The 25,643-nt window shown below is 35.7% G+C and overlaps 1 protein-coding gene and 1 non-coding gene across 5 annotated transcripts in view; both read right to left on the bottom strand.

Moving 5' to 3' along the window:
• The window catches only part of FHIT (fragile histidine triad diadenosine triphosphatase), a 1,380,201-nt gene that overhangs the window by 877,353 nt on the left and 477,205 nt on the right, over window positions 1-25,643 (bottom strand). The window lies entirely within an intron of this gene.
• Window positions 16,573-16,679, bottom strand: LOC121102649. The gene has a single exon (XR_005834767.1). It is a non-coding gene; the product is annotated as a U6 spliceosomal RNA (small nuclear RNA).

Below are 25,643 nucleotides of genomic sequence, written 5' to 3'. Positions count from 1 at the left end.
ATTATTAGTTGGTAATTAACATAGTGACTGTAAGGGGAGAACTGTCCAACTTGTGTCATATTCCCACAGTGGGTCCATAAAATACAATATTCTTCAGAATATACAGTTTGTCTACCTGCATTCATCCTACAAGGTACACTGACTTCTTGTTATGGGCCTGGAAATTCACAATAAAGGATGGTCCTTGTCCTCACAAAAACCACCCAAAATGGGTACACCCACTCAGAGTTATCAAACAACACACTAATTTCTGGATTATGCTAAACTAGATTGGGAGGGTAAAGTCCTCTGTCAAAATTTTTCTTTTAGCCACAAAACTATATCATCAGGTAAAATCTAAATGGAAGCCCAACATATAAAAAAGAATAAAAGACAAAAGCATAAATTCCCTGGTCAAATGGGGACTAGTGTTCACAGGGCATTGCCCTCCTCTAAAACACACATTCACACATTCTGTCTCTCTCTCTCTCCCCCTCTGGAGCTTCGCAGAGCAGTTCCAAAACCACTGTACTTGATGAACTGATGGACAGAAAGGAGGAACAGATAGATAGAAATGTGACAAAGCAAGCATAAGAGTATGTTAATGGCAGACTCCAGGTTTCGGTATATAGGGAGCTCACTGTAAAATTTGTTCAGTTTTTCTACATGTTCAATGTTTTTAGAATATAATGTTGCTCTCCCAACATTAAAACCTGTCCTTGCTTCCTACATTTTGAGGCTTTATAGTTATATAAACATTTATTATTACATGTCCTTGATGAACTAAGTCCTTTATCATTATGAAATGTCCCTCTTTTTTTTTTTTAAACCTTCTTGAATGATTAATAAAGCCACATTGACTTTCTAAAAAGTAATGTTTGCACGGTATATAGTTTTCACTCTTTTTACTTTCAACTCTTTGTGTCTTCATATTTAAAGTGCATGTGTTGTGGTCAGCATTTGGTTAGGCCTTTTTTTATCCATACTGACAATCTGTGACTTTTATAGGGGTATTAAATCCATTAACATTTGATGTATGGTTAGGTTTTACATTTACCATATGGCTCTTCATTTAATATTTGTACTATTTTTTCCCTCTTCTACCTACTCTTCCTTCTTTCAGATAAAGTGACTACCTTCTAGATCCATCTTACTACCATCGTTGCGTCTTTAATTATACCTCTTTGTAGTGTGTGTGTGTTTGCCTCAGGACGAACAACATGCCTCCTTATCTTATCAACGTGCCTCCTATTTTATTAATATAATACCATTTCACGCGAAGTAGAAGAATCTTACAACAACGTAGTTGCATTGACCACTCCTTTGTGCATAGTGCTCTTGCTATCAAATATTTTACTTCTATGTATATTATAAACCCCACCGTACAATGTTATTACTATTGCTTTAAACATTAAGTTATTCTTTAAGAAATTAAGAGAAAATAAAAACAGGGTTTTAAAAGAACATATTAATTTGCATGTTTACCATTTCTGATGTTCTTCATTATTTCCTATAGATCCAAATTACCATTTGGTATCGCTTCCCTTTAGCCTGAAGAACTATGTTCAGCATTTCTTGTAGTGCAGGTTAGCTGGTAGTACATTTTCCTAGATTCCGTTTATCTGAAAGCATCTTTTTTGAAGTACAGCTGGCCCTTAAACAACATTGGGTTTGAACTGTGTGGGTTCACTTATATGTGGATTTTTTTTTATAAGTACAGTACTGTAAATGTATTTTCTCTTCTTGTGATTGTCTTTTTTTCCAGCTTACTTTATTGTAAGACGGTAGCATACAATATATGAAACATACAAATTATGTGTTAATCTACTGTTTATGTTACAGGTAAGGATTCTGGTCAACAGTAGGCTCTCAGTAGTTAATTTTTGGGGGTGGGTAATCAAAAGTTATATGTGGATTTTCAACTGCAATGGGGTCAACACCCCGAATCCTTGCATTGTTCAAGAGTCAAGTGTAATTCTATATTCACTAGACACAGAAATCTAGGTTGACATATTTTTTTCATTCTGCATTTCATTCTGCATATCATTCCATTGTCCTCTGGTTTTAGTTTAGAAGACCAAAATAATTCTTAGCATTGTTTCTTGTATAGAATGTGATTTTTTTCCCTCCTTTGACAGCTTTGCTCTTTACCTTTATATTTTAGCAGTTTGGTTATGACATGCCTGGGTGTGGCTTTCTTTGCATGTATCCTGATTTGATTTGCCAAACATCTTAAACTTATAGATTGATGTTTTTTCCAAGGTTAGGGAACTTTGGGCCTTATTTCTTCAAATATTTCTTTCTGACACATTTTCTCCTCTTTTCTGAGACTCCAATTTTACAAATATTAGACTGTTTGCTTTTGTCCCATATGTCTCTGAAATTTTTTTTTCCTTTTCCCCCTCTGTCCATCAGATTAGATCACTTCTCTTGATCTGTCTTAAGTTTACTGACTCTTTCTATAGTATCTCATTTTCTGTAAAGGCCATTAAGTGAATTTTTCATTTCAGAAATTATCCTTTGCAGTTGTAGAATGCCCATTTGGTTCTTTTTTATATCTTATATGTATTTATCTGAAATGTCCCATCTTTTCATTCATTTTATATCACCCATTTTATGCCCTTTAAATTCTTCAGCATATAAACCACAGCTCTTTTAAAACCATATCCTCTAATTCTAATGTCTAGGGTAATTCAAGGTCTGTTTCTGTTGATTGCTTTTTTCTTGTTGATGGGTCTGCTACTTCATGTGTCCAGTAGTTTTTTTATTGTATGCTGGATACTGAATGATACAGTTAGGGTATCTACATTGTACTGTCTTCCTTAAGAGTTTTTTTCTAGCAGGCAATTATATTACTAAGGAAACCTCTTTATCCTTTCATTGTGAGGACTGGTCCATTGTGACTCTCTTCTTGGCCTTAAAACATGGCCTTCCTCTAGAGTGTGGCCCTCACTCCTAAAGCTGCCTTTTCTGGGGTTTCAACTGAATGCCCAACGTTCAATGAAGTCTCTTCTCTCAGGCTACAATAGAATTGCAACATCTCCTGGCTCTGGTATCTTTCTTTGACTCTTGGTCCCACAGCACCCAACTTCTGCTAGTCCTCAGGGAGTCCTGCCCTGCTGATGCACACCAAGTCTTCAGACAATGACCTACAGAGGAAAGTCCATATACACGTCTAGGTGCCTTCTCCCATGCATGTCTTTTTTCTTCAGTACTCTGCTCTGCTAGTTCTAGCCACCTGAAAGCTTCAAACTACAAACCCTGACTCCTCAGTTCACTAAAACCATCACCCAATGTTTGGCTCTACCTCCTTACTTTCTGGTCCAGGGAATGCACCTCTGGGCAGAAAACCACGGTGAATGCAAGACTTGTCTCAACTGTTTATCTCCCCTCAAAGATCAAAGTACTGCACTGCCTATTAGTAAATTTCTCTAATCAGTTGCCTCATACATTTTATCTAGTTTTATAGTTCTTCATGAAAGGATGTCAAGACTAATCACAGATGCCTCATTGTGGCTGACAGCAGAAGTCCTCAATTTTCTAAAACCACTGCCTTTGAAAACTAAAGTGCTATAACATCTCTCTTCACTCATATTTTCATCACCAACACCTGAACTTTACAAATGATTCTATTTCTCTGACCACCCACTATTATATACTGCACATGAATGAAGGATAATATATATTGAATGAATTACCCAGTCTCCTTGTTTTCTTTTAACGATTTATTTCTATGTTTGGGAGAGAGACAGAGCATGAGTGGGGGGAGGGACAAAGGGAGAGGGAGAGAGAGAATCTCAAGCAGACTCCCTGCTGAGTGTAGAGCCCAACATGGAGCTTGATCCCACAACCCTGAGATCATGACCTGAGCCAAAATCAAGAGCTGGACGTTCAACAAACTGAGCCACAGTCTCTTTATTTTTACTCCTCTTCCCATGCTATTGGATAGCCAATTGACAGCTAATGTCTGTGTCTCAGGAACAGAGGAGGTAAGATGAAGGGAAAGGGGAAGTTCCACTTATTCCAGGAATTTTCTTTTCAAAAGCCGTGAAGATTAATTGAGCAGGAGAACATTTTTATAGTGAGGTTTGGGGATTACAAGAAAATTTCAGTTGGTCTAACTCATCAGTTTCTGGCAACATCACCAAGACTAGACCTTCAAAGAGGTAATTATGTATTGGCTGTACCTTATGACTAAGCAGTAGTTTACACTCTTTTACAATGAATTACATCTGTCTCCATGACAGAATGTAACTTCAGATCATCAAAGAGCTTATCTAGACCAACAGCATTTAGTAACAACACTGGCTTCCAAATACACCCAGCTTGCAATAAACTTTCTTTGTACCATTTTTAGCTTCTACACGTTTGAATAAAGGTGAACTCAAAGCTAACTGAACTCTCAGAAAGAAGTCTCTAATAAGTTAAGATTAAGCAGTGTTCCTTTTCAGAAGTGGGAGAGGGCATGTGTTTAGGAATGTTCAAGGATTAGTTTGTTTCTTTTTCAATTTTTTATTTATTGATTTTATCTTAAAGGCAAAACACAATCCCTTTCTAGGGCTTTAAATACAGATCGACATTCTAAACCGGCTGCAGCTAAGTACATCATTCTTCAAAGATCAACTCAGAAAAGAAAAGGTGGCTTTGAACTTGTCACGAATCAAATACACTTAAGAGAAGCAAATGTAAATAGCAGCTAAAAATGGGGAGCAGGAGAGGAAGATTAGACCCAGTAGATGCTCCCTTCTAGGTGTGCTGAGATGTTTCCAACTAGTTTGTGTATCAACATGATCAACATGGTGTGATTTTTCTTAAGTCTGTCAATCTTTCTACAAATTAGTAGATTGTAATTTCACTTCAAGTTGATTTTTCCCATGTGTATTTCACAATTCGTTGGTGATACAGAATTTAAATGGTCACTTTCCAAGAAAAGAAACAAATTCTAACCTTTCTGATAAAGAAAGTAGCAACTTTGAGAGATGAGTGAATGGATGGATAGGTGGATAGATGGATGGGTGGATGGATGGATAGATGAATGGATGGAAGGCTGGATGGATGAATAGATGGATGGATGGGTAGATGGATTTACAAGACAACCAGTAGGTCATTCATTATTTATTTATTTGCTCAACAAGTTTTTGGTGAATACTACCAGGCTAGGATCTGAAGTGAACAAGTTAGAAGTAGTCTCATGATAGAGCTTGCGGTCTACCAGGTACAAATGGAGGATTCCAGATAAGCAAACATGTCTACTATGTCACCTGGAGAATGTAACCAAAATGAGTTCTCCAACAACTTAACTGGCATCTATCTGCAATTATATACATGCCAGGTAAGCTAAGAAAAGGCCTGGGTGGCCTGGGTGGCTCAGTCATTAAGCGTCTGCCTTCGGCTCAGGGCGTGATCCCAGAGTCCTGGGATTGAGCCCCACATCAGGCTCCTCTGCTGGGAGCCTGCTTCTTCCTCTCCCACTCCCCCTGCTTGTGTTCCCTCTCTTGCTGGCTGTCTCTCTCTCTCTGTCAAATAAATAAATAAAAATCTTTAAAAAAAAGAAAAAAAGAAAAAAGAAAAAGAAAAGGCCTACAACCTCTCCTGGACATGCTTTGGAGACCAAATAGGTTTTGATCATGACCATTCCCTATAAATCCTTATGTATATCTTCCAAATTCAAGAAAAAACAAGGAGATATCACTATTACAAATCTCCCACCAAGAACCCATTCATTCCAACCAAACAGATAAAAACCTGTGTTATGCTTCCTTTTGCCTTTTTTTGTTTGTTTGGAGAAGATTGAAGTCTGATACAATTTCACGATATTAACCTTCAAGGACACTTGTTATAAAAGCTGTTATGTACATTTTTTGGCATATAAAATCACATCCACTAAATCTTTTGTCTCTTTTGGAACATACTTCTGTTTTCATCTATCAATGGCATGTTATCATAGATGCCAATCTATTGGGCAAGGAAGTAGGAGAAAACAAACAATAACTGCAGAACCACAAGGTATATTATACATCACCATTCAGTGGAAGGCAAAATTAGCAAATATGAGCTCTGCTACTTTGGCCATTCAACTGAAAGATTTTTCTGTAAGGAGTTCTCCAAAATACAGTCAAAATCTAGAGGTTAACAATCTTCGTCCTTTATCCTGTCCTTCCTGCTGCAAGTTACACAAATGGAATCAGTTATCCATAAGAAAGACCAGGGTTGGGATAAGGGGGTAGTGTAAATAGATTGTAATCCTAAATTGCAAAAGGTTTGTCATTTCCAAGCGTCCCTGATTCCACCCAAAGAGTGGCTCCAGCCTGTGCATGATGGCTATCTGTAATGGAGACAGACACCCCTTTCTTTTTAAGAACAGAATTAACCATTTGTTTCTTTCTGCTCATCCCCCAAACTCTTCCTGTCCCAGACATACCAGTGACATAATAAATATCACCTTGTTTTCTGTCTTTAAGACTTTTATATTTATAGGCAACATGGAAACTGATATATGGTCTTCAACAAGAAATGATTTGCAAACTTTCACTTGTAACATAACGATACAGCAATGATCAGCCAATGATAATAATGATAATGATGATAATGGTTAGATCCTAACTTGTGCCAGGAACTGTGTTAGGCTCTCTTCATTCATTATCTCATTCAATTCCTACAATGCCCATATGACTTATATATTACTTTCTGTAGCCCCTTTAAGCACTTTCACATAGAAATCCATCCTTTCCTTTCAATCATCTGCAGAAGTTGGCAATATAGGAACAGGCAAAGGGATAAGATTCTGTCCAGTTGGGAAAAACAACCATAATCTTCATTAAGACCTACTCATTTTAGAATGAGGCCAATGAAGCTGTTAATTATGATTATGAGAGTAATATCTACTCACTGCACCCAATTTGAGAGTTACAGCGTATCATTTTAAAAATCATAATTATTCTATCACTCAGAGACAAACATTGATAATGTTTTGATATTTCCCAGTCTTATTTATGTGTGTGCACTCACTTTCTTCTGTTTGTTGATTTTTAAAAATCAAATACAGATCATATAGCAATGTAATTTGGATCTTTTTTCACTGAACATTATACTGTAAGTATTTCCCCCATTAAATATACTTTTTAATGGGGAGCCTGGGTGGTTCAGTCGTTAAGTGTCTGCCTTTGGCTCAGGTCATGATCTCAGGGAACTGGGATCAAGCCCTACATCAGGCTCCCTGCTCAGCGGGAAGCCTGCTTCTCCCTCTCCCACCACTCCCTGCTGGTGTTCCCTCTCTCGCTGTGTTTTTCTCTGTACAACGAATAAATAAAATCTTTAAAAAAAAAATACACACACATATATATTTTTTAAAGATTTTATTTACACACACATATATATATTTACTTTTTAAAAAGATTTTCAAGTGCTACCTTATGTACCATAATTTAAGAATTCCCAATTTATTGACAGATTATATAATAGAGTCTTTAATTATTATATAAATACCGTAATACACAATTATAATGATTCTGTCTGCATAGCTTTTCCTTCTGAAAGATTTCTAGAAATCAGATTACTGTATCAAAAATATAAAAGCTTCCTTTTTCTAGGGAAGCTGTCCCTATGCACAATTTCACCATGTAAGAATTTACCATCTCCAGATCTAAGTAGTAGTATCATTATATCTAATAACTTGACAACTAGGTGAAAATGATTTTGTTTTGCATGTTTTATGTTTTTATATAATGGTATCATATTGCATTCTTCTGCAACTTGCCTTTTAAAAGTTTAACTCAACATAATATTTTTGAGATTTATCTCTGTTAATATATGCTATCATTCATTCTTTTTGCTTTTTAAAAATCATCTCTTGTACTAATGTTTAATAATATTTATTCATCAACTATTATTGGAATTTATATTTTCCTGAATTACAAAAAAAAATGCTATCGTAAGTATCTGGAACACATCTCTTTGGGCAAAAGAGTCATGGGAGATACACCTGTCTTCAACTTTACTGGATGATGCCACATTATATTCCACAAGGGCGGTTTGCCCCATTAATGAGAAACCCTGTTGTTCTACAACCTCACCAACACTTGGTATTATTAGATTTCAAAAACTTATTTTTCCAATAAGATGCATGTAAAAAGCTATGGTATGATGGTTTTAATTTACATTTCCTGATCACTTTTCAGGCTGCACAGCCCTTCATTCATTTATTAATTGGCCATTTCTGTTACTTCTCCAATTTATGTTTGTTCAGAATCCTACCCATTTTTAATTCATTTTTCAATTTCTGATTATTTAGGTATGTTAACTCTTTAAGTATCTCATGTTACTTTTCTGCTGTTAAAATTCAGGAAGTATAAGCATACCTTGTAGAATGTTGTCTTGATTAACATTATCCTGGTAAAACGCCTCTTGGTTTTTAAAAATCCAATTTTCATAATATACAAAATTTGCCAATGGTCATGTAGTAAAAATTTAGATTTATGACACCAAAACTCAATAGAAAAATTTCTACAAAATGACATACAGGAAAAGTGTCACGAAACTTTTCAAATGCATTCAGCAGAATGTCAGAATCATGTGTAGATATTTTGAAAAGCATACTGAGTGTCAACACAAGGAATACGCATTGCAGATACTGCCCATGCTAAAAGGCCACGAAAGCATTGGTGTGAGCCCCACTTTGCCACGGGGTGCTTGAACTGCAAACATTTCCACACTGCCTTTCACAGTTAGCTCTTCTTTTTGCTTCCTGTCGGAGTCCTCAAAGAGGTGAGAACATATTGAAGACAATTACAGAGATGGAGGCAAAGCAAGTGAAGAAAATTATTACATATGAAGCATGCAAACCAAGTATTTCTTAACAGCCATATTAATTGTTGCATGATCAAGAATACGATTTTTAAGTATCTTAAATCCTAATATGATAGTTTATTGCTCAACCATGGGCATTTTACTGTTTTACTTACATTTCATGAAATTGGTTGGGAAGTTTGGCTGATATATAATACATTATCACTTTTGTCTTTTAAAATAATGGGCAATTGTCTCCTGGAAACCACTGTTGGGTGAAACATCGCAGCATCAGGAATGAATTAGTTAACATCAAGCAAGTGGTGTCTTTCTTTTTTTTCCTAGCATGTTCCCTATCTATTACTCTTTGCTTTCTTTCTTTTTTTTTTTTCTTCTATTTTTACACATTTCTCACTTATGTTGGTGTGACGGGTATGACCCTATTTTACAGATGAGGGCACTGAGATTCAAGGAGGTCTATAGGTAGCTGTATTAGTTTCCGGCTTATGGCTCCTGTAAAAATTAACACAAACTTGGTTCTTAAAACAACAGAAATTTATACTCTCACAGTTCAGAAGCCAGAAGTCTAAAATCAAGGTATTAATAGAGCCATGCTCCCTCCAGAGGTTTGAGGAGAGGTTCCATTCCCTGGCTCTTCCAGCTTCTGATGGTTGCTAGTATCCTCTGGCTTGAGACCACATCACTCCAGGGCCTCCATGGTCACAATATCTTCTTGTCCATGTGTCTCAAACTTCCCTTTGCCCTCTCTGATAAGGATACTTGTGATAGAATTTAGGGCTCCCTGGGATAATCCAGGATAATTTCCTCATCTCAAGATTCTTAACTAAATCACATCTGCAAGGACCCTTTTCCCAAATAAGGTCACATTCACATGTTCCAGGAATCTGACACAGATACTTTCATAGGGACCATTTTTCAGCCTGACACATTGGCTCAAAGTGACATAGCAGGACATAGTGTAGATGAATACAGATGTAGGACTTGCGGACTCCAGAGTTCATGTTCTTTCTGCTCCATGTGCTGTCTTCCATCAGATTGTGTGACCTGTCATCCCTGCCCCTCCTCACACCTCATACTAAGAGAAAGTCTGCCCTACCATAGAGTAAGATCAATATTCTGGACCCTTTACTCCAGCTCCATGGACCTTTCCAAGGAGAGTCTGAAAAGGTTGAGCTGCCCATTAACACACTTCATCCTGCACCTTGGCTTCCTTTTCCAACACCTTCAGCTTCCTAAACCTAGTTTAAGAACCACACTAGAGCACCAAACAACCTTGCCGACAAGAATTATTATATCCTTCCCACTCATACTAGTTTCTCAAAAGCCCCCACAATTCTGTAGTATAATAGAAGGAAAAATATGAAATATCATCCTCTTTCTTTTTTCTAGACTTGCTACTTGCTGTGACTTAGGGAATGAAAATGGACAGCTGAAAGCAACCATGCTATATCTCCCAAACTGTCCTTGAACATTCAGTTTGAAGGTTAGTCACTTTTTTGCTTTTTTTCAAGAGATTGCTTGATGTGGAAAAAATAGAAAATGTGATATTTCCATCTGTCTAACATGTGGGGTCAGTAAGATCTACAGGGTCTTTTCTGTACACATACTTTCCCCTTCCTTCTAGGAACCATGATTTCCATCCACATAGATTGCCTGGAATTCAATCCATCCTCTCTTTTCAGTCTACTAGAGTTACCATTATACTGTTTCACATAAGACATGGAGACCTTGTCATTTTATAGGCCAATTTACAAACTCTCCCATTCGAGTTGTCATCAGAATAATATCTATATGCATCACAAACCCCACAAGACAATGCTTTTACTTTTACTTAAATAGACATGTAGTTTCTAAGAAATTAAGAAGAAAAAGGGGCTTTCATATTTGCCTCACTACTTACAGTGTCTATCGTACTTCCTCCTCACCTGAGGAGTCACATTTTCCATTATTTCCTTTCATCCTGAAGAACATCCTATAGCATTTCTTGTAGGATAGGGTGGTCTGCTGACAATAAATATTCCAGTTTTTCTTTATCTGAAAGCAACTTTATTTTGCCCCCTTTTCTGAAGTACAGTTTCATTGGATATGGAATTCTGGATTGATAGTTTCTATTCATTTCAGCACATGAAAGATACTGTCCCACTGTCTTCTAATTTTTATTGTTGTTGATGGTAGGTTCGTATTTTTTCGAAATGTGGTTCCCTTGTATGTTGTATGTTGTTTTTCTCTGACTGCTTTCAAGATTGTGTCTGGGATTTTCAGCTGGTTTATTATCATGCGCCTCAACATTTTGAATAGGTAAATATATCTCTTTCACCAACTTTGGGAAGCTTGGGGCCATTATTTATTCAAAAAGTTTTTATGCCTCATTCTCTATCTCCTGTCCTTCTGGGACACTAACTACCAGTATGTTAAAATTCTTGCTATTACCCCACAGGACCCTGAGACTCTGGTTGGGGTTTTTTAAATCTTTGTTTTCCCTTTGCTCTTCATAGGGAAAACTTATATTTATCTATCTTCAAATTCACTGGCTGCTTGTAGTCTGTGTGTTCCAAAGGTCAGCCAGTAATCTGGGTAGAATTTATACTAAGAATCTATGGTTCTCTCTGTCTGCCTTTCTCCTTTCTGAAATTGCCCCACCACTTCTAATAGCTACAGTCACCCCAAACTCTGTACTCTGGTTTTTCTGGCCAGAAAGACTGTGGTTTTCCCACTGGAATGTTTTAGCTACCCTATACAGTACTGACTACAGTGTGACCTCAGGATGGGAAACTTGACCCATGCCAATCCCCTCTTCCAGGTGTCAACTCCTCTCCAGAGGCTACCTGCCTTTTTTTTACTCTACACATACAGAGAATTGATTTGTTTGTTTTGTATTTTGGTCAGAGTTTATAGTTGGTTTCTGTGGAAGTTTACTTGATTGTATGGGAAGCAGAAATCACTATTTCTTATGTTTTAACTTTGTTATGTTTTCTACATTAGTCCTGACAAGTTCAGTAATGTTGCATGAACAAATAACTCCTAGAACCTTAGGGGTTTAAAGAAACACAAAGGTTTATTTCCTGACTTATAACTCATGTCCATTTCCCAGATTAACAAGGGCTCGTGTCATCCTCACTTAAGGACACAAGCTGGTGACCTTCACTATCTACTGCTCATCCTGACAAGGGGAAAAGGGGAACATGGTAAACAATGCACTAGCTCTTAAGGTTTTTGCCCAGAGCCGACTTATATCACTTCAGTTCACATTTCATTTGTCTAGAGCAAAACAGGTGGCCTCACTTAAATTCAAGTGGGAAAGGAAGTGTACCCATTCGATTTGCCCAGAAGGAGGAGAACTAAAATATATGTGAATGAGCCTGAAGGCTACCATCATGTCATCTCATATGGATTTGTTCACTTTCACAAGGTCAATCAGTCAATTTATTTCCTCTATGTATTGTGCCTTATATAAGAAGAACTTCCCCAAGATTATAAGATCCCAAGGTTATGAGATGTCCCTTATATTTTTCCTCTAATGTATTTAAATTTTTTGCTAAAAGCCATTTAGCTCACTAGCCTAACTGGGGCTGTGTGTGTGTGTGTGTGTGTGTGGTAATATGTCTAACATGTTTTTCTACATGGATAGCCAATTGTCCCATTTACTGAAAGGACATCCCCCCTCTATCAATTTAATATTCCAATCTTATCAATAAAATAATTTTATGTATATATGGATCTGTTTTAATACCCCCCATTTTAACGAATGATGTATTTGCCTGGTATATAACCCCACGGTATAAATATTTTAATTTTTTAGTAGGTAAATACCCCATTATGGTTCTTCTTTTAAAATAAATCTTGTCCATCTTTCTTTCAAAAACTATTCTAAAGTATAGTCTTTTCCCTTTTAAAAACTAGAAGATGCTTACAAGGTCCATTAAGAAATCCTGTTGGGATTTTGATTGTGATAGTACCGATTTTAAACGGATGTGTCTTCCCCATAGGGAACATGGTACTTCTCATCTACTAAGGTTTTCTTTTTAGGTTTATTGGTAGAATTCAAGATTTTTTATATAGTTACTGTGCAGTCCATTTTAGTTTACTTGTGAATCCTACAGTTCTGAGGTCCTCATAAATGTGTAAGAACTCTATTGATATTTTACTGGGATCTTACACATAGCTACCTCTCTGAACTTTATCAGTTTTAATGGGTTTTCAGTTGAGTTTAAAAAAGACAATTATATATTTTTAAATAGCACTGGTTTATCTCTTCTTTCCAATATTTATACATCATATTTAATCTTATTACCTTTTCCCCTTAGCTGGATTCATGTTGTACAATGGCTAGCACAATGTTGAAATAGTTACAGCAAGGGCAAGCATACTCATCTCATTTGTGGCAATAAAAGGAATATTTCCAATGTTAACATTGTATAATGTATCTTGCTATAGAGGCCTCTGATATCTTGTAATATGTTGTATAAATTCATTCTGTTCCCAACTTACTGAATGAGTATTGCTTGTTTGTTGTATTGTTTAATAGAAAAGGGGACTCTATATTTATTAATTCACTACTTTTATTTTCTGTGGATTGATTTTGTTACTCTCATTTAATCATGAGAGCTCCTGGGGCGCCTGAGTGGCTCAGTTGATTAAGTGTCTGACTCTGGATTTTGGGTCAGGTCACGATCTCAGGGTTTTGAGATGCAGCCCTGTGTTGGGCTCCATACTGAGCCTGAGTGTGGAGTCTGCTTCAGATTCTCTCTCTCCCTTTCCCTTTGACCCTCTGCACTCTCTCTCTCTCTCTAAAAAGAGAGGGAGAGAGAGAGCACGTGCTCTTGGGGCTATTAATTTTCTGCTAAATACAGCTTTGGTCATTTAAATATATATAGAGAGAGTTGTCTTTTTTCTAACACTTTGTTACTCCAGGTTTGATTTTCAATTTGAACCTGTAGTTCTTTTTTTTTTTTTTTTTAAAGATTTTATTTATTTATTTGACAGAGAGAGAGACAGCCAGGGAGAGAGGGAACACAAGCAGGGGGAGTGGGAGAGGAAGAAGCAGGCTCTCAGCGCAGGAGCCTGACGTGGAGCTCGATCCCAGAGCTCTGGGATCACACCCTGAGCCAAAGGCAGATACTTAACGACTGCGCCACCCAGGCGCCCCTGAACCAATAGTTCTTTAAAAAATTCTTGTTTTTTCGTTGACATTACAGTTTTTCAAGTTGTTGAGCTACGTATTTAAACTTTTATTAATTTTTAGTTTTATTTCATTGTAGGCAGAGCATGTAGGCTGCAAACATTTTATGTTTCATAATACGGTTTTCTTTGAGGTTTAATATATGATCAACTTTTTTCTAAATGCTCATGACTCCTTAAAGTACGCTTTTTATTTCTAGAGAACAGAGTTCAATAAATATTTATTAAATCAGCTTTATTAGATTAAAATACTCTATGTATTCTGTGTTTATCTGACCCATAAAAGATCAATAAAATTGTATTAAATCTCATACAACAATTTTATTTTTATCAAGCTTTCCTTACATTTGTAACAGCCTTTATTTCATATATTTTGAGGCTCTTACCACATCAATGAAAATTCAAGACTATTTTATCTTCATTGTGAAGTCTCACTATTTGAAAGAAAATATAATCTTTTAGATCACCTTTAATATTTTCACAGTCTTTGACTCTATTTTGTCTAAATATTGCCAAGATTACTTTTTCATTTGTTTTGCTTTTGTCTGATACATCTTGTCCATCTTTTTTTATTTTTGTTTTTTGTTTGTTTGTTTCTTTTAGTCATAATGAGTCCTCTTTGTTTTAGGTATATCTCTTCTCAGTAATCTATGGTTAGATTTTGCTTTTTCACTGAAAGAGAGAGTCTTTGTATTTTAATAGACTAGTTTAATGATTCTTGTATAATGATTCAACTTCAGAAAATGCTTTCACACCCACATTTGTTCTTCGTATCATGTAAGGTACATGGGAAATGTCATTCCTATTTTACACATGAGAAAACTTAAAACCAAACTGGTTAAATATATTTCCCACAGTTATTTGGGTAATATGTGGCAGGGATAAGATTTAACCAAAGGACCCCAAAACTAAAGCCATGGCTTTTTACAAACATAATATACTTTTGTTGAACATCAATGTTCAGATGGACTAATTGGTCAAATTATCTGCCTTTTTTCAAGTAGGTGAATTTACACTAGCGTTGTCGTAAATGATATATTTGGCTATACTTCTGTGATCTTACTTTATGCTTTTTGTAGTTTATGTTTCTCTGTTAATTTCTTTGCTTCATATACTTGGCTATTTAGGCCAGGTGGCACATTCTTTTCTCTCTGCATTGATTTGGAAGTCATACCTACTTTCATTTCTAATAGTGGTAACAAGTATGCCAAAAAAGAATATTAATATTTGTTGAATGCATAAGTAACTTTTAAAACTTTCAAATACTTGAAATCATTGAGTCCACTCCTGCTAAAATATTTATCACCATTTTATTTCCAGACTCCGTAAATGTGATCTTGGGTTTTGTTACTACTTAGTATTAAATACTGAAATATTAAGTACTTTGTATTTATTAAAGCCTTATATTACATATTTGTCTTTCAAAAGTATAGTTTTACATTTGCATTCAGTGTTATAATTCAAGTTACAATTGTTTAAATCTTGCTTATGTTTAATTAGTTACATTATTAATAATCAGTCTCTTAACATTTATATCTCTGTTTCAGAATTCTTAAATTTGATTACTCTCTCAGTTGCCCGAACTAGTGCTTCCTAAATCTTAGTGCATGTAAGAATCTTCTACGAATACTGTTAATATAGGTTGCTGCGTTCCATCCCCAGAGAGTCGGCTTCAGGAGGTCTGGGGTAGACCAGAGAATCTGTACTTCTAACTGGTCTCCAGATAATGCTGTTACTGGACTCAGAACTTCCCTTTGAATAGCACTAACCTGGGCTACACCCTTAAGCCATTTCCCTAGTGAAGAGGTGTATGCTTTCTTTTCTGTTGTGTACTTGAGAATCTCTTTCCGTTACTTTTACTAGTAAAAGACAACTTAGGTATATTTACCTTTCTTCAGTACCCTCTCCCAAACTGTTCCAAGCAAATTTTTGTAGATTTTATAAGGTAAATTGTTTTCTTGCCCACCTGCTTGAAGGAGTTTTTCTTTATTCTTGTAATTAAAAAAAAAATTGCCAAGTTGTAATAGTATAGAACCCTTTTCATTAATGTTGTCTAGAGTACGAAAAACCCTTTCAATTTGCATACTGAGGCTTTTTTTGCTTTTGTTTTTGTTTTAGCTCATTTGAAGTATTAATTTTTGATTACTACTTCTGTTCCAATTGTTTCTGTCTCAAGAACATCCATAATTCTTAGATTTGGTCTAGTGTTTAAGTCGATGATCTCTGCTACATTTTTAATCTTCTCTATTTCATTAATTTAATTTTTTTGTCCTTTTCTCCATTTTGACAGAACTTACCAATTTTTCTTCTACATTATGATATATATGTATTTTTAAATGCTGATTTCTTTTCAGCTTCTAATGCAGATTTTCATTCTGTATTGCATTTTGGTTTCTTTATCATGTTTGCTTGATTAACCTATCTCTTTTTCCAAACCATCCTACTTTCTTTTAGCTTATTCTCTCATTTCTCTTTTTGTTTCTTGAGGATTCCGAAGATACCAAACTTCGAAATATCCTTTCATGTTCCTGTGGCAAATCATTCTGGGAGATCTCTTACTCTGAGATTCAGAGATACTGTTCCTTCTTTCTTGTCCATCAGGATTTTTTTAAAAATACAGGATGCTTCATGAATTTACATGTCATCCTTGCACAGGGGCCATGCTAATCTTCTTTGTATCGTTCCAATTTTAGTATATGTGCTGCCAAAGCAAGCACTATCCATTATGATTTTTAAAAAATTAGTTTATCATGAAAAAGCCAATATTTGCCAAGAAAGAGATGATGACTGTCTTTACTTATGTGTTACTTGAATCCCCTACAAATGGATCATAAATTGGTTTCCAGAATTCCTAATCCCAATTCCCAGTCTCTACAAGCGATTTTGTAGAGCTCCTTGGGATGCTATAGAATCTTCTAGCACCACTGCCTGGATCTATGTCCAATCTGAATATAAAAACAGTAATTCACAGTACCCTCTTTACCTTCAGCATAGCTATAGTTCTTTAATTATGGCAGATATTGACAAATATACTTCCAAAAACATTATTGTCCCCAAGAACAGGAGGCAGAACAGTGCCCTACATCCTATTCCCTAAACTCTGTGAATATGTTAGGTTACACGGCAAAGGAGAATTAAGATTGTAGACGGGATTAAGGTTGCTAAACCTCTGACTTTAAAATAGAGAGATTACCCACTATGACACTCGTGGATCTAAGGTAATCACAAAGGTCCTTAAATATAAAGAGAGAGAGGCAGAAGAGGTAGAGCCAGTGATGCAATAAAACAAAGACTCAACTGGTCATTTCTGGCTTTGAACATGGATGAGGGCCACAAGTCAAGGAATGTGGGCAATTTACAACCTGAAAAAGACAAGGAAACAAATGGCCCCCTAGAGACTTAAGAAAGAAATTTACCCCAACCAACACCTTGATTTTATCCCAATGAAATCCTTTTCAGATTTCTGATCTCCAGAACTTAAAAATAATAAATCTGTGTTGTTTTGAGCCACTGTGTTTGTGGTGACTTATTACAACAGCTATAGGAAACTAATAAATGACATGCCAACTACTATTTGTGTTCTTTACGTCAACACAGAGATAGAAGTCTGCGTTAACAGTATGCTTCAAACAGCACTTATAGTGTATAGGAATTCTCACTCTTGTAATTAGTCTTTGCATGTTTCTGAACCAGGGGAATGGGAGCAACTAAAAGATTAAAGGTCTTTCCTCTTTCTAGACATAGCACAAGTGCTCCATGAGTTGAAATTGTTCATTTCAGTCCCACCAAACTTCCAATTAGTAGAATCCTCTACAGGAACTTAGAATAGCCTTGACGACAATAACTAGGTTTTGACGGTAGTAACTTTATGCACACACACACACACTACTATCCAGGCATCAATTTAATTTCATGTATTCTTCAATCCCTTCTTGGTGAAGGTGTTGATCCTCCTACTTCACTCCCTTATGAGTGAATGAAAACTTAAGAAATTATACCTTTATATAAAGTGAGAATTCTTTTCTAACTACAAGAATTCTTTTTCCTTTAACTAGGTAGAACCAAGGCCTATCTATTTTACTTTTGCACAGCACTATTTTTCCTTGGGGAACGAGTAAAAGATCACATTTTTAAATGTTTCTCTCTCTGGATAGGAGGCTAGTAGGAGCAAGATTTCCATATGTTTTGATTTGCCCAAGTAGGTATTTCTCTACTTACTGGTCTCTGGAAATCACTGTGTTTACTCAAGATTTAACTCACAAGGCTAAAGTCATGGGTAAATATTAAGAGGGAATTGACAAAGGCATATTAAGTTTTAGGGAATAAACTATACTTTTCTAAAAGAAACACATTATTACAAAGTTGACACAGAACAGCTTTCTGCCTTTCGAGTACCAAAGGCCACACGAACAGCCAACACACTTCACTTGATCTTGTCCTGCAAAATTTCTGCACAGCAGATAAAGGGCCAGAGCAACACAATTTAATAAATAACACAAACTCATTCATCCATATGTACTAGATCTTAGGCCATCAGGCTTCTTATTGCTTCTACTATAAGAATCATCTTATCCTTGCATGCTGGACACAACTGTTCTGAATACATAGGTCTTTATCTGGGCCAACACTGATTGAGGGGAAGGGTCCTCTACTATTAGTCTGCAAGAGTCTAACATTTCCCACCATTACAACCATCAGACAAGACAAAGCCTTTTTGTCTCCAAGAGGATTAAATCAAAACACAGATAGATTGACCTTGGAGATGAGCCATTAGTCTTTGTGAGGTAAATATGAATACTTGATGGTCTTATTTAATAGAGCTGCAAAGAATACCGAGGAGATTAAGCAAGCTCATATGGGAAAGACCAGAAGGCAAATGTGAGAATCATAAGGACATGGGTAGGACATAGGACACGAAGATGCTGAATTTTCTCTGAGCATGATCCTTCCCTGGTAGAGCTAACTGGTGGACTCCTCAGAATATAGATATTCTCAATAGTGTTAGCCAATGTGAACCCAATATGAAAGAAAATGAAAAGCATCATAAATCTTTAAAAACAAATACATATTTTCATTTTCATAGATACCAATGACACAAGTGGTTAAAAGCATGAGCTCTGAAGTCAAACGGTGAAGGTTCAAATCCAGGCCTGGGCCCTCACAAGAATATGATGTAACTTCTTTATGCCTCATTTCCTGCATCTGTAAACTGGGGATAATACTGTTACCTCACTGGCTACTCCGGGAGCATCAACTATGATAATGCATGTAAAGCTCCTAGCACAGTCCTAACCTCTACTAAGAGCTGAATATAACTGCCACTCCTGCTAAGGAGAGGCTGCAAAGCATTCTGGGTAAGAATAGGACTCTTGAATAACAAGACTGTCCAGGCTCTGCCATTTAATAGCTGTACAATCTTGGGTAACTTATTTAAATTATCTGTGCCTCACTTTCCTCATCTATAAAATGAGAGTATTAATAACAATTATATCAGTGTTATCTTGATGATTAAGTGAGGTAATGTTTGTAAAACATTTAGAAGAGTGTCTGGCACATAATGTGTTTGATAATACATTATTCAGCTCTCTTGGTTTTACAACTGTGATCGTGGTAAGTCAAGGGCTCTATAGTGATACTCTGGGGGTCTGTGTGGTGGAGTGGTGATAAGGAAGGTATGACCCAGCCTCACTCTGTATTCAAATAGAGCTCTTGGGCAAGATTTTCTTTGAGTAAAGGGTCCTGCTATTTAAAAAGAAAAGAAAAAAAAGAAGAAGAAGGAAGGATGGAAGGAAGGAGACAGGGAAGGGCAGAGAAAGGGAGGTGAGGAGAAAAAGAAAAGAAGGAAACAAACCAGGGTTCTATACCAAGGAGCCCTCATATAAAATATCTGTATCAGTCTGGTTTCTACAAAATATTGCATATTTTTATATGCATTATCTACCAGGTCATTTTTTATGGTTCCTTGTAGACATAAAATTCTGTTTCTTAAAAAGTGAATTTTAGTAAATTCAAATTTTAAACATACAACTTCTTAAACTTCTTTAAGGTTAATAAAAAATCTCAATAATTCTAATTTAACATTCGAATCATGAATATTCACTACAGTCAAATGAATAATAAATCACCCCTGACTTCAAGTGCTTGCCATGGAAAATTGCCTATTTCCTTAAACACGCAGAAATCTGTTTTTAAATTGTTTTTTTATTATTTTTGCTCTCGTGATGGTTGCTCTTCAAAGCAGCTAGGAAAATGTGCCATCTTCAGCATTAAGGAGCTAAAGAAGAAATGATTAAAGCAAAATATGGTGTCATTAACAAAAGGAAAGAGACAGTCCATGGATCAGAAGGCTGGGTTCTGGGACACATTTTTTAAATGTCACCAGTTAAATTTATGATATAAAAGGGAATGTTCCTTAGTCATTCTGAGTATTGTTATCCATTTGAATAATAAATCAAAAGGCTCTTTATCCATTTATGGCTGAAATTATGACCTTAGACAGGTTACTGATGTGATTTACCCCACTGATGCCAATGAAACGAAAACCCAGTGAAAATATCACGGGATGGGCTCCGTGGTCTAGAAAATTAGTGAGGCTCGGTAGAACAAACATTTTGAAGGGAAAGTATAAAACTGCAAATACTTATGGCACCATTGTATCAGTGAGCTCATTAAGATTTCTTTTAAATAACTACCCCTTCAGCCATTGTTACACAGAAATCCAAAGTACATTCAAGCTTAAGAAAATTGTCTATTTCATAATTTGATGGAAGGACATCACTAGTATTTGGCCCCACATTGACTTACTAATATTTTACCTTTAAAGACTCATGCAGTGTGATTCCATTTATATAAAATCTAAAATATGCAAAAGCTAGAGTGATTAGAAGTATGTACATTGATGATAAAATTAAGAAGAAATGCAAGGAAATGATTATTGCAAAGGACAGGATAGTGACTACCTCTAATGTGGTCAGAGAGAGGATTAAGATCAGAGGAGGTTTGCGGGAGACTGTTGGAGCACTGGCAATAGTGTGCCTTGACCTGAATAAACCTTGACACGGGTTTTCATTTGTAATTATTCATTAAACTGCACATACATGACGTACGCACTTTTCTTGTGTCTATTATATTTCACAATTTTATTTAAAATTCCCTATTCTGAGGTGACTCTCCAGTCTATTATATGGGTCATACTTTATACTAAAAAAGTATTAATTGTTTATCTGAAATTCAAATTTTACTGGGCATCCCATCTTTCATTCTTACCCCAATCAGAAAAGCACAGTTAGATTACAAATACTTAAAAAGAAGAAGAAGGCAAAATAAACCACAGACAGATACAATGCATTCTTAGAAGTCTTGGTTATTCCTGTTTCATATCCTATTCATATGATAAATTTGTGTTTCATGGTTTATGAGGCCCCTGGGATTCTCCTATCCAGGGACTATAAACAAAAGTAGGTACAGAGATGCAAATTACGATTTGCTTATAGGAAGGCAAAGAAGCTGACCTTTATAAACACAACCACACCTAAGAAAGGAGAGCTTCAAGTCAAAAACAAATCTGAAAAAAAAAAACAACACTTAATTTTTCTTTTTTTTAAAGCAGTGATTTGCCTTTTGTTATGTGCATTTGTTTCCACAGGAAAGGAAAAGACAATCAACTAGTTAAAATGGGTGCTATATTGCTCCCTTATACACAAAGAATTACACATCTGTCTAACAATACTAACCACTCTGAAAGATAATTATGGATCAATGCTTTAAAAAATATCCTGAACTGCCTCCAGAAATGGCAAGGAGAATTCAATTAAATTATTTGTAAAAGGCAGAGTCTTTCTTTCCTATCCATCTGCTACTTGAAACAGGATGACCTTTCAAATAGTGCTTGCGGTTCTCAAAGCAAACTCTAAATAAAGAAGTGGAGTGTGTTTTTTCTCCCCCCTCTCCACCAGGTTCAGCATAGATAGAGCATTTGTACTGACATTCTACACCACTGAAAAGAATGCAGATTTGGCCTCTGGAACATAAAAGAGGCATTTTAGGAATATCAATCAGGCTCTGTCCCATGCCTTCAGTCCTGACATTTGTCTTCCATCAGAAAGGTGTGCTGTTTCCAAGATAAGGGTTTGGGAACAAGCTACACGAAGTAATTTACTCCCTGGAGAAAAACTGGAAACCCTACCCCCAAACAAATAGGATAAAGTACACGTTAGTGAAGAGCCCCTGTTTAAGCTGCCTATGGCAGGAGAGCTAATTCAAAAAGGTCAGATATTTTAGTAACAATAGACTCGAAACAGACCTCCCAAAGGCTTCTCCGTAGGCCTTATACTATCAGCTAACAGGGGGTATTGTGAGACTATTAGCAGTGCTTTCTTCACCAAGTCTATTTTTTTTCCCTTGGTTTATTGTTGCTCGCCCTGCAGCTCTTCATTTTTAATATATTTCCAATTTGGTCTATAGTGTCATTTTTTCTAACAATCAGAATTCTAAAAACACATGCAATGTATTTTTCTTGATAAAAGTACAGCAAACACTTTTCAAAAAGTTCAAAAAATGCAAAAAAACCAAACAAACAAAAGATAATCTTTTACCACCCCACGCACAGAAAACCACTGCAGTCTGCTGTGTCTACTTCCATTCATTGTAATGCATGAATACATCATAAAATTGCATCATAGTATGTGAACAACTGGAATCTAACACACTGAGCAACTGTTTTATGCATATCTTTCTATGCCATCAATGGAAATTCATCCTATATGAATTTTCATTATAACATTGTAATTTTGTAAGTGTGTCTGTGTGTGTACATAGTTGGGATATAACTTATAAGTGAAATTATTTACATATTCAACTATTTATGAATTTAGAGATTTAGCTTTTTCATTAGTATAAACAAAGTTGTACCAAGCATCGAATACACGTCTTTGCAATTATTTCCTTAGCATTACTTTCTAGAAGCAGTGTGGCAGCACAGGAAAGTATGATGATAATGAACATTATTTTAAGTTAATATGGCCAAACTGCGCTCCAGCAAGTTTAACAAGGTATGTACACACTCTTGACAATACCCTATACTCTGTGTAAGATTGAGAAGTATCAGTCTTGTGTTCACTTGTCTGAGCAAAAACTCATCATTGCTCTAATTATCATTGCTTTGAGTAACTAATGAGCTGAAAGTTTTAGTGGTGTTTTATATCGCCTCCTTTGTAAATTGCCATTCAAATATTTTGCCCACTTTTTAAAAAGATTCATTTATTTACTTTTGGAGAGATAGCACGTCCGCGCACACCTGAGCGTGTGAGTGGGGAGGGGGCAGAGGGAGAGAATCTTTCAAGTGGACTACCCGCTGAGCAAGGAGCCTGACTCCGGGCTCTATCTCACAACCCAGGAGATCATGACCTGAGAGGAAACCAAGAGTTGGACGCTCAACAGACCGAGCCACCCTGGCAACACTTGTGCCCACTTTTTAGTGTGGAAAAAGCATTATCTTAAAGTACAATACTGTAAGGATTTAACATACATACATAGACATATGAAACAGAAAAAAAAGCTACAAATAATAATTATTTAATTTTAAAAATTAAAATAATAAAACCTCAAACTTACATATATTAACAAATATGTTTATTTAATAAATAAATGGGTGTCTGGTGCCTCATTCAGTTAAGCATCTGCATTTGGGTTAGGTCATGATCCCAGGACCCTGGGATTGAGCCCCACGTCGGGCTCTTTGCTCAGCGGGAAGCCTGCTTCTCCCTTTCCCTCTGCCTCTCCCCCTGCTTGTGCGCTCTCTCTCTCTCTCTGTCAAATAAAAACATAAAATCTTTAAAAAATAATTAAATAAATTAAATAAACGTGTCTACACACACACACACACACACACACACACACAAAATAAATCAGTACTTTTCCCCTGCCCTATTGCCAATCCCATTTTCCCATAACTAATAAAAAACAAAAACAAAAAATAAGAATAATTACTTGTCTATGTTTCCACAGGTTTCTCTAGCTTCATACAAATATATACAAACATAGAATTATATATAGAACCATTCTTTTCTTTTTCACTTAAATGAGCTCAATACTTTTTCAGCTGGTCCAAGCAAATGACTATTCACCAACTGTATCATGTACATGTTGGATATCATGTACAGAACTATCTAATTATTCTCATTCATTGAACAGTAGAGTTATAAATATGGCCAACAATTTCCCTATTAATGAGCTTCTTGGTTAATGTTTTCTCTTGCTTTGTTTTGTTTTTGCCACTAAAACAATGCAACACACATCTCTGACTATACATTTGTATCCAATAGGTTAAAGATTCCCAATAGTAGAACTACAGGGTGAAAGAGCAGGTGTACCATTAATTTTGATAGATAATGCCAGACTTATCAGAATATGAAAACATTCTACTTTCTCTTATGATTTGTATTTCTATGATGACTGCTGATGAAGTTGAGCAGATTTTCATGTCTATTGTTCATTTAAATTTTCCATTTTGTGAATTACTAATTAGTATCTTCAGTCATTTTTTTTTCAAATATGATGTAAAACTTTAACTCATTAGTATAGAAGAGTTTCTAGTTTTCTAATATTTATATTGTTAAATGCTATAGACTTATATCTTTAAATTATCTAAAATTTATTTTTTTCAATTTTATGGTAAGAAATAAGTGTCTATCATTTATAACTTTCAAATGAAAAGCCAACTTTTACATCATTTTTTATAGAAACATCCATTTCCCACTGAAATAAAAAGCCACTTATGCTAAATAGTTCATTATTACATACTTGGATCTGTTTCTGACTTTTTTCTATTCCAACGTCAATTTTTATCATGGCCAATAACATATTGTTTTAATAACAGCTACTTTACACCCGACTCTTGATTTCAGTTCAGGTCATGATCTCAGGGTTGTGAGACTGAGCCCTGCACCAGGCTCCCCACTGAGCATGGAGCCTGCTTAATATTCTCTCTCCCCTTCTTGCTCTGTTCTTCCCTCCCTACTCACACATGTACATGCGAGCACTCTCTCTCTCTAAAAAAGTAAAAACAAAAAAACCCCCAAGACCCCAACAGCTTTCTACTAAGTTTTAATGTCTAGAAGAAAGAGTAAAAATAAAAAGCCATTGCAATTGTGACTGGAATTCCATGAACATATGCAGGCTTTTAGGAAGAAATGACATTTTGCAATAGGATATACTAAAGAATACAGAATGACGATTTCCTTTCTTGTTGAATGTATTACTAAAGATTTTATATTTTTTATGTAAATGAAAATTTTCTATTTCTTTGTAACTGGTTATTGAAGGTATAAATATGCTTTGACTTTAATATATTTACCTTGCAGTCATCCAGCTTACATGTTTTCTTAGTCTGTAACAGAGTCTTAAGTTTGCTAGGAATATAATCATATCATCTGAAAATGGATAACAGATAACTCTGTTTAATGTTTTCCAATATTTATATTGCTTAATTTTATTGTTTAATTACATCATGTAGAACCCACAACATAGTACTAAGTAACAGTGTTGACAATAAATATTCCTCTGCATTTTTCCTGGTCTTAATAGGAATGGCTTTTATATTTTCACTGTTTAATGTAATGTTATGGTAGGTTTTGTGAATATATTTTATTATGTTTAATTAACATCCTCCAATGCCCATTTTA

The sequence above is a fragment of the Ursus maritimus genome, unplaced genomic scaffold (assembly GCF_017311325.1).
Source record: "Ursus maritimus isolate PB19 unplaced genomic scaffold, ASM1731132v1 scaffold_14, whole genome shotgun sequence".
Classification (NCBI taxonomy): domain Eukaryota; kingdom Metazoa; phylum Chordata; class Mammalia; order Carnivora; family Ursidae; genus Ursus; species Ursus maritimus.
The sequence above is the reverse complement of the archived record's forward strand: the minus strand, read 5'-3'. Positions and strand labels throughout refer to the sequence as shown.